General features: G+C 60.2%; 1 non-coding gene across 1 annotated transcript; it reads right to left on the reverse strand.

Moving 5' to 3' along the window:
- Positions 1-1,358: 1,358 nt before the first annotated feature.
- Positions 1,359-3,173, reverse strand: LOC142791207 (small subunit ribosomal RNA). The gene has a single exon (XR_012890070.1). It is a non-coding gene; the product is annotated as a small subunit ribosomal RNA (ribosomal RNA).
- Positions 3,174-12,500: the final 9,327 nt, after the last annotated feature.

Here is a 12,500-nt window from a genome sequence, read left to right on the forward strand (position 1 = left end):
ACATTTCCTCGGGCGGCCGCCTCCCGGCCTCCGTGGAGCGCGGGATGCACGGTCCCATCGACAAGCCTCTCCCGTTTTTACCGTGGCGTCGCGGTTCACCACGGCGGGCGGGTCGGTCTCCTCCGCATAAAAAGGGGGACCCCCGCTTTTTGTTCCACGAAATCGCACAAGCTTTTTTCGCATCCACGGTTTGCCACCGCACACCAAAATGCCGATCCGGCTGCCTACTTTAGCCAACAGGTGGAGCCAGGCGCGCCGTACTTGCGCGGCACTTCCCACGTCCACCGAAGTCGGTGCCAAGGACCACTTTCGGCGCCGGAGCCGCGTACGAGCCTACTCGAGGCGGAAGAACGAAGCCAGCAAGGGCCTGGCCGCAAGTGCGTTCAATTGTCGGGACGTCCAAGTCCCTCGTTCTTCCGTGCTTCCTCTTTCGGCAAGTCGTTGCGGCACCTTCCCAAAGCGCGCAGACCCGCTAATCGCGACGAGCGCGACGTGGCCGTGCCGCCTTTCCCTCGGCAGCAAGCAAAACGCCTGGCAACGTCGACGCTCCCCTAACCGCGATCTCGCACCGTGTTTCGTGTGGCGAATTCAAAAGCCGGCCGGCGCTGCTGCAACCATTACGGTCGGTACGCATACGCCGCGGAGGGCGGGACGGTCATCGGAGCGTGCGGTTCCTCCATCGAGTACTGCGCACCTCGGCCGTCGCATCGCCGTGCCATGACCGGCCGCGCGTCAACGCGAACCGGTGCCAGCGAGATTCCTCGCCTGCAAGAACCGACCGGCAGCCTCCGTCACCCGAGGACGCGGAGGCGCTTGCCGCGGACGGCGGGACGGTATGCACTGGTGCACAGCGGACCCGTCACATCGCCAGTTCCTTGACCGACCGCCGACGCTTGTGCCGTTCCTCTCGTACTTGGCAGTCGCCGCGCGATTGTCGGGTCTCGTTCTTGCACGCTCGAACGGTCGGGAGGGCACTCGGCTGGCGTTTCGGGAACGCGCAGCCTCGCCTTCTACCGACGTAACCACGACTCGCCGTTCGCGCTCCGCCGCTCCTGTTTACAGTACTAGGCGGTCCCGCAGCGGTCGGGTCGCGCATTTCGAGCGCTTCGAGCCACGGTGCAGTGGCGGGTCGAAAGCCGACCTATGAGTGCGTTGCGCCGTTTGTACCCGCGTCCGCCACCTGGCCGACCGTCCAAGGTCGCGGTGTTGGCGTCCGCTGGGCGCAACAATTTGTCACGGGGTGCCGCTCCACATTCAGGCAGCCCCGTGGGGAAAAGCCGACCCCGCGTCCAAACGGGGTCAGCGGCAGAAAGTGTCGGGCGCAGACGCAGCTGAGGCGCTCACCCTTCACAATCCGTTAATGATCCTTCCGCAGGTTCACCTACGGAAACCTTGTTACGACTTTTACTTCCTCTAAATGATCAAGTTTGGTCATCTTTCCAACAGACCGGCGCAACCGAAAGGCCGCGCCGGACATCGGTCCGAAGACCTCACTAAATCATTCAATCGGTAGTAGCGACGGGCGGTGTGTACAAAGGGCAGGGACGTAATCAACGCGAGCTTATGACTCGCGCTTACTGGGAATTCCTCGTTCAAGGGGAACAATTGCAAGCCCCTATCCCAATCACGAAAGAAGTTCCACGGGTTACCCAGTCTTTTCAGACAGGGATAAAGACACGCTGCTTCCTTCAGTGTAGCGCGCGTGCGGCCCCGGACATCTAAGGGCATCACAGACCTGTTATTGCTCTGTTTCGTGCGGCTAGGAGCCGCTTGTCCCTCTAAGAAGGTTGTAAGGTGCTGGGAACCCCGCACCTATTTAATAGGCTAGAGTCTCGTTCGTTATCGGAATTAACCAGACAAATCGCTCCACCAACTAAGAACGGCCATGCACCACCATCCACCGAATCAAGAAAGAGCTCTCAATCTGTCAATCCTCCCAGTGTCCGGGCCGGGTAAGTTTTCCCGTGTTGAGTCAAATTAAGCCGCAGGCTCCACTCCTGGTGGTGCCCTTCCGTCAATTCCTTTAAGTTTCAGCTTTGCAACCATACTTCCCCCGGAACCCAAATACTTTGGTTTCCCGGAAGCTGCCCGCCGAGTCATTTGAGTAACTCAGGCGGATCGCTGGTTGGCATCGTTTATGGTCAGAACTAGGGCGGTATCTGATCGCCTTCGAACCTCTGACTTTCGTTCTTGATCAATGAAAACATTCTTGGCAAATGCTTTCGCAGTAGTTCGTCTTGCGACGGTCCAAGAATTTCACCTCTAGCGCCGCAATACGAATGCCCCCGTCCGTCCCTCTTAATCATTACCTCGTATTCCAAAAACCAACAGAACAGAAACGAGGTCTTGTTCTATTATTCCATGCAAGTTTATTCAGGCGACTCGCCTGCGTTGAGCACTCTAATTTTTTCAAAGTAAAAGCACCGGCCATCTCGAGGCACACAATGAAGTGCACCAAGAAAGAACCGGCATGATGTTCAGTCCGAGCCGTCGCATCGGGTAGATGCACTACTCGTCTGGAACTGAGATCCAACTACGAGCTTTTTAACCGCAGCAGCTTTAGTATACGCTATTGGAGCTGGAATTACCGCGGCTGCTGGCACCAGACTTGCCCTCCAATTGATCCTCGTTAAAGGATTTAGAGTGTACTCATTTCAATTACGGGGCCTCAAAAGAGTCCCGTATTGTTATTTTTCGTCACTACCTCCCCGTGCCGGGAGTGGGTAATTTGCGCGCCTGCTGCCTTCCTTGGATGTGGTAGCCGTTTCTCAGGCTCCCTCTCCGGAATCGAACCCTGATTCTCCGTTACCCGTAACAACCATGGTAAGCAAGTAACCTACCATCGAAAGTTGATAAGGCAGACACTTGAAAGAAACGTCGCCGGCTCGTGGCCATGCGATCAGCACAAAGTTATCCAGAGTCACCACACAATACGGGCCGAAACCCGATCGATCTTGGTCTAATAAAAGCACCCGTTACCCAAAGGGCTCCAGGCTCACTGCATGTATTAGCTCTAGAATTGCCACAGTTATCCAAGTAGGAAGAAACGATCTAAGGAACCATAACTGATTTAATGAGCCATTCGCGGTTTCGCCTTATTTCGGCATGTACTTAGACATGCATGGCTTAATCTTTGAGACAAGCATATGATTACTGGCAGGATCAACCAGGTAATCGTTCGACTGCGCGTCCGTCCTCGCCCTCGGCGGGCCGGACGCAGTCTGTGTGCGGCGGAGGCCACCTTCAGGCGCCCCAACACGCTTATTTTGCACTCCGAGATGACGGCGTTCGAGCTCGCTACGGCACAACCTTCCCGAAAGACGAGTGGGAGCCGTGCGGCAAGAAGCACGTTCATGCTCGCTCTTTTTCGTTGCATCGACTCGGTCGCGCCGTGCGGGTTGCCCAAGCCCGCTGCACTGTCGGTGGACCGGCCGGAACTAGCAACGGAGCCGAGACTGCAAAGCCGCCAGACGACGGGTCACGCCCGCGTCTTCGGCGCTTTCGCATCTGAATCGCCCGAGGACGACACGGAACACACCTCGATATCGTGGTAAAACGGCACCGTCCGACAACCAGCCCCTAACGCATCAAGCGGATGAGGCTGCAGACGACTGCCGTGGATTCCCCTGGAGCAGACCCGAGGACACGCTTGACGAGGCCGAAGCCCGCCGCATATCAGACACCCGGTCGCTTTCGCGTACGCCGCTCACGAGAACCCCCACATAATAGCAGCGATAAGTACCCAGACCTCCTTGGGCCCTAATACGAGCGTACTCGAGAAAATTTCACCGCGGGTGTGCCCCGAAACGTGTGGCATGTTGAGCGTGCCACAAGTCTACGTCGCTCTCAAACCCGCCGAGGTCGTAGAATTTGCGACCCTACTCACGAAATTCCCACCGAGGATACGGCCGCAAACGTACCGCACCTTGGGTAGGCCACGAGTTTGTGCAACACTACGCTGACGGCACAGCACCGAGGTCGTGCGCGCACGCACGGGAAAATTCCGCCGCGGTTTCTGCCGAAAACGTGAGGCACCACGACTCTCCGCAAGTTCGCGTCGACTGCGAAAGACCGAAGTCGTGAACGACGTGTCCGCTACTCGCCGCCGACACGCTGGACACCAAACGTACAACGACTCGACGGCGTCGTAGAGGCCCACGACGCGGTTTTCCTTAACGACGTCTCGGCGTGGCACCGACAGGTTAGAACGGCCGACCAACGTTCCCTGTCCGCCGTTCGGCTCAGTCGAAGGGCTCGGCGACTTCGGCAACGCTGCGAAGCCGCACGGTGACGCACGCCATGTCCCCATTTTTTTTTTCTTTCTGCGTCTGCCGGGGTGCCCCTATAATAGCAGCGATAAGCACCCAGACCGCCGTGGGTCGCTCGCCCCGGCTGACGTGGTTTTTCGTACTCCTGCGGCGGTCGCCGTCAAGCACGTCCAAATACGCTACTTTCGTGGGCGCATTCACGCTCTTTCGCTTCGCCGGAGTGCCAGCACTCACTCTGCCAAAAACGGCGAACATCCGAGCGGCGGTTCCCACTTTTGCGTCGGCGTCGCAAACCCCGCCCCGGCAGACGAGGTTTGCCGTACTCGTGCGACGGTGGCCGGCGGGCACGTCGAAAGACGCCGATATCGTGCGCGAATTGGCGCACCTTGGCTTCACCGGAGTGCCGCCACTGACTCCTCCAAAAACGGCGAAGATCCGAGCGGCGCTTCCCACTTTCGCATCGGCGTCCCGAACTCCGCCCCGGCTGACGCGGTTTACCGTACTCGTGCGACGGTCGCCGGCGAGCACGTGGAAAGACGCCGATATCGTGCCCGAATCGGCTCCGTTCGGCTTCGCCGGAGTGCCAGCACTGGCTCGGCGAAAGACGACGAACATCCGAGCGACGGTTCTCACTATTGCGTACGCGTCGCAAACCCCGCCCCGGCAGACGCACTTTGCCGTACTCGTGCGACGGTCGCCGGCGAGCACGTAGAAAGACGCCGATATCGTGCCGGAATCGGCCCCGTTTGGCTTCGCCGGAGTGCCAGCACTCACTCGGCCACAAACGGCGAACATCCGAGCGGCGGTTCCCACTTAGCCGTCGGCGTCCCGAACTCCGCCCCGGCAGACGCGGTTGCCGAGCTCGTGCGACTAGCGACCGCGAAGCCGTCTCGCGACGCCGCTTTCGTGCGCGGCTCCCACTGCGACCTGGGTCACCCGAGGTCGACGAGCAAAAAAGAATGTCGAAAAAAAATTTTTTTTTTTTTTGCGTCTGCCGGGGTGCCCCTATAATAGCAGCGATAAGCACCCAGACCGCCATGGGTCGCTCGCCCCGGCTGACGTGTTTTTTCGTTTTCCTGCGGTGGTCGTCGTCAAGCACTTCCAAACACGCCACTTTCGTGGGCGCATTCGCGCTCTTTCGCTTCGCCGGAGTGCCAGCACTCACTCTGCCAAAAACGGCGAACATCCGAGCGGCGGTTCCCACTTTTGCGTCGGCGTCGCAAACCCCGCCCCGGCAGACGAGGTTTGCCGTACTCGTGCGACGGTGGCCGGCGGGCACGTCGAAAGACGCCGATATCGTGCGCGAATTGGCGCACCTTGGCTTCACCGGAGTGCCGCCACTGACTCCTCCAAAAACGGCGAAGATCCGAGCGGCGCTTCCCACTTTCGCATCGGCGTCCCGAACTCCGCCCCGGCTGACGCGGTTTACCGTACTCGTGCGACGGTCGCCGGCGAGCACGTGGAAAGACGCCGATATCGTGCCCGAATCGGCTCCGTTCGGCTTCGCCGGATTGCCAGCACTGGCTCGGCGAAAGACGACGAACATCCGAGCGACGGTTCTCACTATTGCGTACGCGTCGCAAACCCCGCCCCGGCAGACGCACTTTGCCGTACTCGTGCGACGGTCGCCGGCGAGCACGTAGAAAGACGCCGATATCGTGCCGGAATCGGCCCCGTTTGGCTTCGCCGGAGTGCCAGCACTCACTCGGCCACAAACGGCGAACATCCGAGCGGCGGTTCCCACTTAGCCGTCGGCGTCCCGAACTCCGCCCCGGCAGACGCGGTTGCCGAGCTCGTGCGACTAGCGACCGCGAAGCCGTCTCGCGACGCCGCTTTCGTGCGCGGCTCCCACTGCGACCTGGGTCACCCGAGGTCGACGAGCAAAAAAGAATGTCGAAAAAAAATTTTTTTTTTTTTTGCGTCTGCCGGGGTGCCCCTATAATAGCAGCGATAAGCACCCAGACCGCCATGGGTCGCTCGCCCCGGCTGACGTGGTTTTTCGTTTTCCTGCGGTGGTCGTCGTCAAGCACGTCCAAACACGCCACTTTCGTGGGCGCATTCGCGCTCTTTCGCTTCGCCGGAGTGCCAGCACTCACTCTGCCAAAAACGGCGAACATCCTAGTGGCGGTTCCCACTTTTGCGTCGGCGTCGCCAACCCCGCCCCGGCATACGCGGTTTGCCGTACTCGTGCGGCGGTGGCCGGCGGGCACGTCGAAAGACACCGATATCGTGCGCGAGTCGATGCTTCTTGGTCTCGCAGGAGGGCCGCCACTCACTCCTGCAAAAACGGCGAAGATCCGAGCGGCGCTTCCCACTTTTTCGTCGGCGTCGCAAACCTCGCCCCGGCAGACGCGCTTTGCCGTACTCGTGCGACGGTCGCCGGCGAGCACGTCGAAATACGCCAATATCGTGCCCGAATCGGCCCCGTTTCGCTTCGCCGGAGTGCCAGCACTCGCTCGGCCAAAGACGACGAACATCCGAGCGACGGTTCCCACTATTGCGTACGCGTCGCGAACCCCGCCCCGGCAGACGCGGTTTGCCGTACTCGTGCGGCGGTGGCCGGCGGGCACGTCGAAAGACGCCGATATCGTGCACGAATTGGCGCTCCTTGGCTTCACCGGAGTGCCAGCACTCACTCGGCCAAAAACGGCGAACATCCGAGCAGCGGTACCCACTTAGCCGTCGGCATCCCGAACTCCGCGCCGGCTGACGCGGTTGCCGAGCTCGTGCGACTAGCGACCGCGAACGCGTCTCGCGACGCCGCTTTCGTGCGCGGCTCCCATTGCGACCTGGGTTACCCGAGCTCGACCAGCAAAAAAGAAGGTCGAAAATTTTTTTTTTTTTTCTGCGTCTGCCGGGGTGCCCCTATAATAGCAGCGATAAGCACCCAGACCGCCGTGTGTCGCTCGCCCCGGCTGACGTGGTTTTTCGTACTCCTGCAGCGGTCGCCGTCACGCACGTCCAAATACGCCCCTTTCGTGGGCGCATTCGCGCTCTTTCGCGTCGCCGGAGTGCCAGCACTCACTCTGCCAAAAACGGCCAACATCCGAGCGGCGGTTCCCACTTTTGCGTCGGCGTCGTAAACCCCGCCCCGGCAGACGCGGTTTGCCCTACTCGTGCGACGGTCGCCGGCGAGCGCGTCGAAAGACGCCGATATCGTGCGCTAATTGGCGCTCCTTGGCTTCTCCGGAGTGCCGCCACTCACTCCTCCAAAAACGGCGAAGATCCGAGCGGCGTTCTCCACTTTCGCATCGGCGTCCCGAACTCCGCCCGGGCTGACGCGGTTTACCGTACTCGTGCGACGGTCGCCGGCGGGCACGTCGAAAGACGCCGATATCGTGCCGTAATCGGCCCCGTTTGGCTTCGCCCGAGTGCCAGCACTCACTCGGCCAAAAACGGCGAACATCCGAGCAGCGTTTCCCACTTTCGCATCGGCGTCCCGAAGCCCGCCCCGGCAGACGCGGTTTGCCCTACTCGAGCGACGGTCGCCGGCGATCACGTCGAAAGGCGCCGAATTCGTGCACGAATCGATGCTTCTTGGTCTCGCAGGAGGGCCGCCACTCACTCCTGCAAAAACGGCGAAGATCCGAGTTGCGCTTCCCACTTTTTCGTCGGCGTCCCGAACTACGCCCCGGCTGACGCGGTTTACCGTACTCGTGCGACGGTCGCCGGCGGGCACTTCAAAATACGCCGATTTCGTGGGCGCATTCACGCTGTTTCGCTTCCCCGGAGTGCCAACACTCACTCTGCCGAAAGCGGCGATCATCCGAGCGGCGGTTCCCACTTTTGCGTCGGCTTCGCAAACGGCGCCCCGGCAGACGCGCTCGTGCGACGTACTCGTGCGACGGTCGCCGGCGAGCACGTCGAAAGACGCCGATATCGTGCTCGAATCGACCCCGTTTCGCTTCGCCGGAGTGCTGCCAGTCACGGCGCAGAAAACGGCGAACAAGTGTTTTTTTTTTTTTTCCTAGAATTTGTGTTATAGAAGGCACATTTGATATCGGACGATAATTTTCAACTTTATCACGCGCACCGATTTTCGTGTAGAGGTTTGCAAGTTTATGGGAATTTCTCCACTTGGAATAATGCGATTTAGTAGTACTACGAGAACTTCATGGATGTACTCAAGGGTACGGGGCAAGTCAGTTACGTCAACACCTGCAGATTTTTTACACTTCAAACTGAAAATTGTTGGTTGTGAGTCCTCGTGTGATATTAAAGGCCGATTCGCTAACACATAGAACAAAGAAAGAAAGGAAGAAAAAACGCCCGCGCTCGCTCAAGAAACCTGGGTTCGCAACAAGTGGCAACAACAAGCAACCGAGCGAGTGCGCCAAAACCCGTGGCGGCCGAACAAACGCGAAGTCCCAACCGCGTCAGCCGGGGCGGCACGGGACAGGAAAAATCACTTCAGCCGGGGCGGCGGGGCACCGAATAAACCTCGTCACCTCGTCGCAGGATAAAAGAGGAAACAAAAAGTCTAAACAGCGTCTGCTGGAGCGAATGCGTAATAAAACAACAACAACAACAAAAAAAAAACACCCGCGCTCAAGAAGTCTGCAATCACCACAAAAGGCGACTGTGACCGAGCAGCGTCAGCCGGGGCCGTGCGGAAACGGAAAAACCGCGACTACCGGGGCGTCGAGGCACCGAAAAATCCACTTCAGCCGCGGCGAAAAAAAAAACAAAAAGAAAGACGGAGGGGGGGGGGGACCACGTCTGCCGGGGCGAAGGAAAAAAAAAAACGCGTCTGCCGGGGCGAGCCCGGGTGCGGCACCACCGGGAAAACTGTGGCAAACAGACATGGCGATCGAGTGAGTGGGCCGCCAGCCAGGCTCAGCCAAAAAGTGCAAAGTCCGAACTGCGTCAGCCGGGGCGGCAAAAACCACGTCAGCCGGGGCGGCGCAAAAAACCGCGTCTGCCGGGGCGGCACGAAACCGCGTCAGCCGGGGCGGCGCGAAAACTGCGTCAGCCGGGGCGAAAGAAAAAAAAAAAAAACGCGTCTGCCGGGGCGAGCCCGGGTGCGGCACCACCGGGAAAACTGTGGCAAACAGACATGGCGATCGAGTGAGTGGGCCGCCAGCCAGGCACAGCCGAAAAGTGCAAAGTCCGAACCGTGTCAGCCGGGGCGGCAAAAAACCGCGTCAGCCGGGGCGGCGCAAAAAACCGCGTCTGCCGGGGCGGCACGAAACCGCGTCAGCCGGGGCGGCGCGAAAACTGCGTCAGCCGGGGCGAGCCCGGGTGCGGCACCACCGGGAAAACTGTGGCAAACAGACATGGCGATCGAGTGAGTGGGCCGCCAGCCAGGCTCAGCCAAAAAGTGCCAAGTCCGAACTGCGTCAGCCGGGGCGGCAAAAAACCGCGTCAGCCGGGGCGGCGCAAAAAACCGCGTCTGCCGGGGCGGCGCGAAAACCGCGTCTGCCGGGGCGGCGCGAAAACTGCGTCAGCCGGGGCGAAAGAAAAAAAAAAACGCGTCTGCCGGGGCGAGCCCGGGTGCGGCACCACCGGGAAAACTGTGGCAAACAGACATGGCGATCGAGTGAGTGGGCCGCCAGCAAGGCTCAGCCAAAAAGTGCTAAGTCCGAACTGCGTCAGCTGGGGCGGCAAAAAACCGCGTCTGCCGGGGCGGCACGAAACCGCGTCAGCCGGGGCGGCGCGAAAACCGCGTCTGCCGGGGCGGCACGAAACCGCGTCAGCCGGGGCGGCGCGAAAACTGCGTCAGCCGGGGCGAGCCCGGGTGCGGCACCACCGGGAAAACTGTGGCAAACAGACATGGCGATCGAGTGAGTGGGCCGCCAGCCAGGCACAGCCGAAAAGTGCTAAGTCCGAACTGCGTCAGCCGGGGCGGCAAAAACCGCGTCAGCCGGGGCGGCGCGAAAACCGCGTCTGCCGGGGCGGCACGAAACCGCGTCAGCCGGGGCGGCGCGAAAACTGCGTCAGCCGGGGCGAGCCCGGGTGCGGCACCACCGGGAAAACTGTGGCTAACAGACATGGCGATCGAGTGAGTGGGCCACCAGCCAGGCTCAGCCAAAAAGTGCTAAGTCCGAACTGCGTCAGCCGGGGCGGCAAAAACCGCGTCAGCCGGGGCGGCGCAAAAAACCGCGTCTGCCGGGGCGGCACGAAACCGCGTCAGCCGGGGCGGCGCGAAAACTGCGTCAGCCGGGGCGAAAGAAAAAAAAAAAAACGCGTCTGCCGGGGCGAGCCCGGGTGCGGCACCACCGGGAAAACTGTGGCAAACAGACATGGCGATCGAGTGAGTGGGCCGCCAGCCAGGCACAGCCGAAAAGTGCCAAGTCCGAACTGCGTCAGCCGGGGCGGCAAAAAACCGCGTCAGCCGGGGCGGCGCAAAAAACCGCGTCTGCCGGGGCGGCACGAAACCGCGTCAGCCGGGGCGGCGCGAAAACTGCGTCAGCCGGGGCGAGCCCGGGTGCGGCACCACCGGTAAAACTGTGGCAAACAGACATGGCGATCGAGTGAGTGGGCCGCCAGCCAGGCTCAGCCAAAAAGTGCCAAGTCCGAACTGCGTCAGCCGGGGCGGCAAAAAACCGCGTCAGCCGGGGCGGCGCAAAAAACCGCGTCTGCCGGGGCGGCGCGAAAACCGCGTCTGCCGGGGCGGCGCGAAAACTGCGTCAGCCGGGGCGAAAGAAAAAAAAACGCGTCTGCCGGGGCGAGCCCGGGTGCGGCACCACCGGGAAAACTGTGGCAAACAGACATGGCGATCGAGTGAGTGGGCCGCCAGCAAGGCTCAGCCAAAAAGTGCCAAGTCCGAACTGCGTCAGCCGGGGCGGCAAAAAACCGCGTCTGCCGGGGCGGCACGAAACCGCGTCAGCCGGGGCGGCGCGAAAACCGCGTCTGCCGGGGCGGCACGAAACCGCGTCAGCCGGGGCGGCGCGAAAACTGCGTCAGCCGGGGCGAGCCCGGGTGCGGCACCACCGGGAAAACTGTGGCAAACAGACATGGCGATCGAGTGAGTGGGCCGCCAGCCAGGCACAGCCGAAAAGTGCTAAGTCCGAACTGCGTCAGCCGGGGCGGCAAAAACCGCGTCAGCCGGGGCGGCGCAAAAACCGCGTCTGCCGGGGCGAATGCAAATTCACCCGCCCATGTTCCAGATTCACCCGCCCAGATTCAGATTCACAGATTCACCCGCCCATGTTCCTCTATATGACAGGGTGACACTTGAGACGGTAGGCGTAGGTGAGAGTTGGAAAAGCAGATCAGGGATTTTGTATTTATTGCATTTGTGGTGATGAGCCTCCGTAAGTTCAACTCGCGTGCTCACCACCTGCACATCCAGGATATGGGATTTCTCCCGCTTTATGATGACAAGATCCGGGATCTTCGTACCCTGTGATGTTTTGAAGTGTCTTTCTTGCTGCACCTGCCATCCAAGCTCAGTCAGCCTACCTGCCAAGTACCTCAAAATGTTGTCATGCCTTTTGATGCGAGCGTGGTGGGTTCTGTGACATCTCTGAAGGATGTGCCCCAACGACTCCTCAGCCTGACACCCTGCACGACACTGCTTAGGTAACTCTCGACCTCTACGTAGACGAGTCAGATTTGGGACTGCTGCGACATGAAATTTAGCCAAGTCAATAAACTCTCGACCACGGAGGAGTGAAGTCCCATTTCCTAGCCATGAGGTTGACCCTGGTGCTTCCTTGCATTGTTGCAGGGGTCTACCATCGAACGACATGTGGAGTTGTCGGGCCCAATACTTTCTGGACTGCTTACTGTTGCCGATTTTTGTGCCCTTGAAAATGGTGAGGTTGTCAGCCTGCCTCTTAAGCTGAGTGATTGTCGGTCGGGTGGCTGCAAAAGCGCACGCTGGATTGCTAGATTGGGCCACCGTCTGGTACCGTCGTAATCTCATGGCCGGAACAACCGTTCTAAAGCATGGCACTCCAAGCCCACCCTCTTCTACTGCAGCATAGAAGAAGCCAAGCGGCGCATCTAGAGGCAGCGCCAGCCATCTCCTTACCGCAGAACGGACCACTCTATCAATTGTCAACAGTGTTTTCGCCGAAATTGGGCCGAGCACTAGTCGATGGTATAAACGAGGCAAAAGGTAAAACCTAAGCACAACCAGACGCTGCTGAGGTTTCAAGGGCGCCTTAGACACTCTCTCGAGAAGAATGGCCAACTGTCTTCTTACTAGACCCTTCTCAAGGCCCTTGACACCGAAGTGTACACCCAAGTAGCGCCATGTAGACGTGCAGTTCGTCGTTGCCAGAC

Source organism: Rhipicephalus microplus, unplaced genomic scaffold (genome assembly GCF_043290135.1).
Source record: "Rhipicephalus microplus isolate Deutch F79 unplaced genomic scaffold, USDA_Rmic scaffold_151, whole genome shotgun sequence".
In the NCBI taxonomy this organism is placed as follows: Eukaryota; Metazoa; Arthropoda; class Arachnida; order Ixodida; family Ixodidae; genus Rhipicephalus; species Rhipicephalus microplus.